Below are 6,538 nucleotides of genomic sequence, written 5' to 3' on the forward strand. Positions count from 1 at the left end.
TCAATCCCCTCCTTGCACTACAGTCCTCCAGAAATGTAAGTTGGGTCCATCCCCACATATGCACGGTCCATGACAGAAACTTGTTAAGAGGTGCTGGGATCTGGACCTCATCCTGGTGCGGTTACCTGAGCCTTCTGAAAGGATAACTCTACAAGACTTTCCATGAAAACCAGCATCACGAACATCATTGGTACACTCTACCTATAGACAAGAGAGAGAGAAATTGGAGAAAGATGAAAATTTCCATAGAAAGCAGTCCGATAAATCCAGAAAAGAAGAAACTTATTATATAAGGAAAAGAGAGCCAAGATCACCTATTTTCTGGGGCTCAAGGACCATAGGGAAAGCTTTTGGTATGTGGACCTGGCAAGACTCTTGTGTATTGTTGGAGTGCTATGCAAGAAATCCCAGGTCCAGACATGCAAATGAGCCCTCTTACTTTCCTTTTGCTTTGTGAAATGAATGTGTATATTATTGTAAAATAGTCTCCTTTGTGGGCCTCCCCTGGTGGTGCAGCGGTTGAGTGCTGGGTTGTGAAGCTGCCCGCAGCCTCCGCAGTGCTGGTTAGATCTCCGGCTGCCAGAAGGGTCCCACATGGTGCGCAGACCTCTCCTGCCACCCGCTGCTCCCCTCAGCAGTGTACTTCCTCAGCCTGCCTGTTCTCCTCCCCGCTCTGGTTCTGGTGAATTCTCTCACTCTCTCGTGCTTCTGACTGTACCCAGTGCCTGTATAAATAAATAAATAAATCTTAAAAAATTAATCTCCTTTGTACTCACTGAGTATTTCTGCTGGGAGAAAAAGATGAATACGTCAGGGGCTATCAGCAAACATTTCCATTTTAAAGCCATTTCAGTGACTCATACAGGGCTGCCACCATATAAGGCCAAATGTGGCATTTACTCTATGATGCTAATTAAGTTCATGCATGTTTGCCTGGGGCATTATTTCTTTTCCCTGGATGTTCCTATAAGACTCAGAATTGAGAATATTATTCACTGTACACAAAAATATAAAGGGTCTTTGTAATGCAGTCAAATATAAATGACATTTTAGGGTATCATCACTGTGAATGTTACATGAATCTCAAAGTCAAAAATCTGTTCACCTTATTAATTCAAGCATTCACCTTAATTCAAGCATTTTCTACATGGATATAGAATATTGAGTTCAATTCTTTCCTCTGTTTAGTGAGATGAGCTCTATATACTGACCTTGTTTTTGCAGATTTATTTCATTCTATTGTTCCCAATATGAGTTAATTTGCATTTTGGGGCTTTATATGTACCTAGTTGGCCAGAAAATTGAGCAGGAAAAATATAAACAGACCAAAAAACCCCACAAAACCTGCAACAAAAACACCCTCTTATGTTCAGAACAATTGAATAGCAATATTTCTCTATATTAAAGACAAGAAACTACCTAGAAATCCTTTTTCAATTCCATAATAGTTATAGCCTGAAATTAGTGATGCAAAAGTAGCTTTCACAGTTCCTGTGCAGTTATGAGTGATCATGTGACTCATTCTTCCCAATACAAAGTGAACAAATGTGACAGATGTTACCTCTGGACATGATAAGAAGCTCATGTTTCTTCTCAATGTCCTCTTAGTTCACATACAAAGAATTGATGTAATATACTATGATATTATCTAGGATAATTGATCTGTGAGCCAGAGGTTGCTAGTATTCTTACAAGACCAAGCAGGAAAAAAATGGTTAAAGAGAACTGTTCTAAGAAAGAATTCATAAGAAAGAATTTTTTATTCTGTTGAACTGCTGCATTTGGATTTAATGATCACCACAATCTTGTGGGTCTTCACTAATCTTTACAATAAATATACTTTCTGCTATTGCTTACAAATCTTTAAGATTTCCAGAAATCCCAGTCTATATATCTCCCTAGGAGCTTCTGTAACTTCACCTACTTTTCAATCAAGTGCACATACTCTGTGGGTATTTCATTGTGTTAAAGACTTTACTTGGGGGGGGAGGGCGGGCAGAATGTCATACATATTGGTACGAAATGAAATTTTTACTGGAATGATAACTATGACATTAACAATGCATGGCGATAAGTAGTGATTTTACCATTTCTAAAAACAGAAATACATCCCCTTAAATTTAGCCGATATTATTTGTTGTGCCCATGAACATTATCCAACAGGTTTGATGACACCGCACTTCCTGCCTTCATATTCAGACAGTGAAAGCTGTTTCATGGGACAAGTGTTTTAGATGAAAAGGAACAGGTAGGAAATAAAAGTGTAATGCAAATCTAGACCCATAGTTGGATAGTTGACAGCTGCATGTCTGCAGGAAAAGAGTCAATATTTTCTGTGAGGATAGATTGAAATGGGATTAAAGTACAGCTGGATTTTATCTGATGCTCCGTAACAGTACACATTTCTCTCAGACGTAAAAGAAGTATCTGGATGAGTCTGATGACTTAGACTATTCAGTAATCACAACTTCTATCACTTTTCTTTGTATATAAATATTGATAATTTTCATATATCTAATGTGGCATTTCAGAAATAAGAATGTGTTGCTCAGTACTGTTGAATAGATTCCGGTTTGCTCAATGATGCCTGTGTGATGACTTCTTTAAAACCTTACCAAAATGATATACACAATTTGTGATATTTTTACTAGACTGAGAAAGATATGACCCCGTGATCTCAAGAACTGTGAATTTTGAATGGTACTATGCTGCACCTCCACCCTGCAGTGACCTTACCTTCAGGGCTAATGGCTGTTGCCATGGTCCCTGAGGTCCGGCGTGGGCAAGGAACCATGTGCGCAGGGGGAGAACAGCAAACTCCCCAAGATGCAGAGAAGCCGAATGCCTGCCAAGAGATAACAACTACCAGAAGCCGCCACAAAGACTTAAAAGGGATGCTGACCACACGGAACCTTATCTCGCTTTCTCAAGGCCCACAAACTTTATTCTACAGCAACTGTCTTACTAAAATCTTTTCTTTTTCCTTACTAAAATCTTTTCTTTTTCCTGGTCTAAAAAGGTCATTGGTTGCTGATTAAAAAAACACATGTAATCTAATAACTGGACTAACTCAAATGAAACATTACAAAACTCTGTGTAATAATAGAATGGTTAGTAATTTCTAGGTTATGTGCTCAGCTTTGATAGCTTTGATGTTAATAAAAAAGCATTGCATTATAAAAGGTAAAATAAGTTAGTGGTAGTGAATAGTTATTAAAACAAAAAAGTAATTACATAGAACAAAAGAAAGATTATTAGCCTGACTACTCAGGAATGTCACTAGGTCCAGATGTAACTTCGGACGTAGATCACTGCCCTGTCAATGATAAGCTAAACCTATGAGCCAGCTGGTTTAGTTCACTGATAACTGATCCTATGCCTTTAGAAAAACATATATATACTGGCCATTAACTCAAATAAAGTTACACTCAGATTTTCACTCTCTAGAAGTGTGTCTGTGTGTCATTTCTTTCGCCGACTCCCTGACCACCCTGCGCACTTCTCTCAACCCTGAGACGGCCTCATCATCTACTGCTGTGCTGGTCCGCGGCAGTACTACACTCAGATTCTTCTAGAAATTTCCTAATTATGTTTATATATTACCTTGATCAATATGTTTTCAATGTTATTCAGAAGAAAATAGACCTTTTATTTACATATATATAAAAATATACTTTTCAAGAAACTATTAACTGTTCTTCCATCAACATTCAGTTAATCTTATTTATTCAATAAATTCAATCCCCAAATACTTTTTTTGGTTTTGTTGTCAGGGCAGAATCGTATGTTCATTTTTATTATATTCCTATGCATAATGTGAAAGTTACTGGCAGAATGCAGAGGTAATTCATATGAGGAAAAGTTTTCTGGGGGGGGAGCATGGGATGAGACATTCTTATTTAAAAAACACAAGAGGGGACCTCCCTGGTGGCACAGTGGTTGAGCACTGGGTTGCGAAGCTGCCCGCAGCCTCTGCAGTGCTGTTTCGATCCCCGGCTGCTCCCTGGCCACCGGAGGAGGGTCCCACATGGTGCGCAGACCCCTCCTGCCGCCCACTGCTCCCCTCAGCAGTGTACTTCGGTCCCTCTGCCTGCTCTGCTCCCTGCTCTGGCTCTGGTGAATTCTCTCACCCTCTCGCGCTTCTGACTGTACCCAGTGCTTATATAAATAAGTCTAAAAAAAAAAAATAGAAAAGAAAAGAAAGAAAGAAGAGAGATGGGCTTGAGTCCAGATCTTAAAAAAATTAATAAAAAAAAAAAATCACAAGAAACTCTTAGTTTCATCCTGCAAATGCTGTGAAAGCTAAAAACAAGGATTATGTTGCTATACATTACTCTAAGGACAAAGACTGAAATTTAGCCTGGTCCACAGACCCTGGATCATCTGTACTCCATCCCTCTTCCTTTAAATAAACAGAAAGATATACCCAGCTCATGGGTTGGAGGAGTCAGCATTGTCAAAATGGCCATCCAACCCAAGGCAATTTAGAGATTCAATGCAATCCCAATAAAAATCCCAATGGCGTTCTTCAAAGAAATAGAACAAAGATTAATGAAGTTCATCAAAAAACACAAAAGACCCCAAATAGCCAAAGCTTTCCTGATATCAAAGGGGGGAAATGAAGGTATCATACTTCTGATTTCCAACTATATGCTAAAGCCAGAGAAGTTAAAGCAGCATGGCAATGGAACAAAACCAGACACAGAGACTAATGGAACAGAATTGAGAGCCCAGAAATAAAACCACATTTATGGACAATTAACATATAAGACAGGAGCAAAGTCCATACACTGGAACAAGGAAAGCCTCTTCAATAAAGGGTGCTGGAAAAGTGGACTGCCACATGTAAAATGATGAAACTAGATCATAACCTCACAGCACACATGAAAATCAATTCAAAATGGATAAAAGACTCGGATATAAGACCTGAAACCATCAAACAGATAGAGAAAAACCTATGTAAAACGCTCCTAACATCAATCTCACAAACATATGAAGAAGAGAGGAAACAATGGATACTACATTAAACTAAAAGTTTCTGTACGGCAAAAAAGACAGTGACCCAAACAAAGAGACATCGTCTGAATGTGAGAACACACCTGCACACCCTACCTCTGATGAAGAATTCATATCAAAGATCACAAAGTACCTATACAAATCAACAAAATGAAAACAACCGAATCAAAATGGGAAAAGGATCTAAACAATCACTTCCCTAAAGAAGACATGCAGATGGCCAACAGGCACATGAAAAAATTCTCTTTCTCATTTATCTTCAGGGCAATGCAAACCAAACCATCACGAGATACCACCTCACACCTGTGAGAATGGCCCACAGTTAAAAAACACACAAACAACAAGTGCTGCAGACGATGTGGAGAAAAGGACCCTCTTATGCTGTTGGTGGGCATGTGAACTAGTCTAGCCACTATGGAAAGAAGTGTGGAGATGTCTGAAAAGACTGAAAATGGATCTTCCACATGACCAAGCAGTTCCACACCTCGGTATCTACCCAAACAGCACAAAAGCGGGGCCTTCCTGGTGTTGCAAGGGGTTAGTCTCAGCACTGTGAAGCTGTCCGCAGCCACTGCAGCACAAATCACCCTGGCCAAGGAGGTGACCCACTAGGCACAGCGGACCTCTCCTCTCTCCCTGCTGCTCCCTTCCACTCCCCTCAGCATTGTCCTTGAGTAGACCCAGCTGTTCTGCTCCCCACTCTGTCTTGGTTTGTACTGTCATTGTGCCTTCCACACCTCTGGCCTGCACCCCAGCTGCTGTATGCATAAATAAATAAATCTTACAAAAAAAAAAAAAAAACAAAGAGCACAAATGCACTAATCTGAAAGGAAACCTGTGCTCCTATGCTCACTGCAGCACTATTTACACTAGCCAAGATGTGGAAACAACCTATATGCCATAGGACAGATGGGGGGAACAGGATGGGGCCTGTAGACACAACGGGACACTACTCTGTGATAGAAAAATGATAAACTCAAGCCGATTGCAGCAACATGGATGGAGCTGAAGGGATGACTCTAAGCAAAGTAAGCCAGAAGGAGAAGATAAACACCGGATGGTCTCACTTACATGTGGAGTCTAGACAAACCAAACACAGAATCAGACAGAGACAAACTGTAAATGGACCCTTGACAACACACTGAGTCTGAGACTCTCAGGACCGTTAGGGGGAGGGGGAAGAAAGGGCGACAGTATAGAAGTGGGGGCAGGAGGAGCGAAGGAACATGGGGCTAGCAAGGAAGGGAGGACAGGAGGACACTTTTCAAAGAGCACACGGATCATCCTCTAGGATCAGTCACGTATTGGGTCACAAGACAAACAGCAACAAGCACATGAAGACTGAAATCATACCAGGGTGTTCTCTGACCATAATGGCATCAAGCTAGAAGTCAACTATGCAATGAGCATGGAACCCCCACTCTACATGGAATGGAACAACACGCAACTGAGTGACCACTGCATTCATGATGACATCAAAGAAAAAATTAAAAAGTGCCTTGAATAACTGAAAATGAGGAAA

General features: G+C 40.5%; 1 long non-coding RNA gene across 3 annotated transcripts in view; it reads right to left on the reverse strand.

Annotated features, from left to right (window-relative positions):
• LOC119243228 (uncharacterized) overlaps positions 1-3,757 on the reverse strand; it is a 28,287-nt gene extending 24,530 nt beyond the window's left edge. For all 3 annotated transcript variants that reach the window (XR_008551399.1, XR_008551398.1, XR_008551397.1), the window contains exon 1: positions 126-3,757. This is a non-coding gene — a long non-coding RNA (uncharacterized LOC119243228). The remainder of the gene's footprint in view (positions 1-125) is intronic.
• Positions 3,758-6,538: the final 2,781 nt, after the last annotated feature.

The sequence above is a fragment of the Talpa occidentalis genome, unplaced genomic scaffold (genome assembly GCF_014898055.3).
Source record: "Talpa occidentalis isolate TD23 unplaced genomic scaffold, MPIMG_talOcc4v2.1 talOcc4.13, whole genome shotgun sequence".
Taxonomy (NCBI): domain Eukaryota; kingdom Metazoa; phylum Chordata; class Mammalia; order Eulipotyphla; family Talpidae; genus Talpa; species Talpa occidentalis.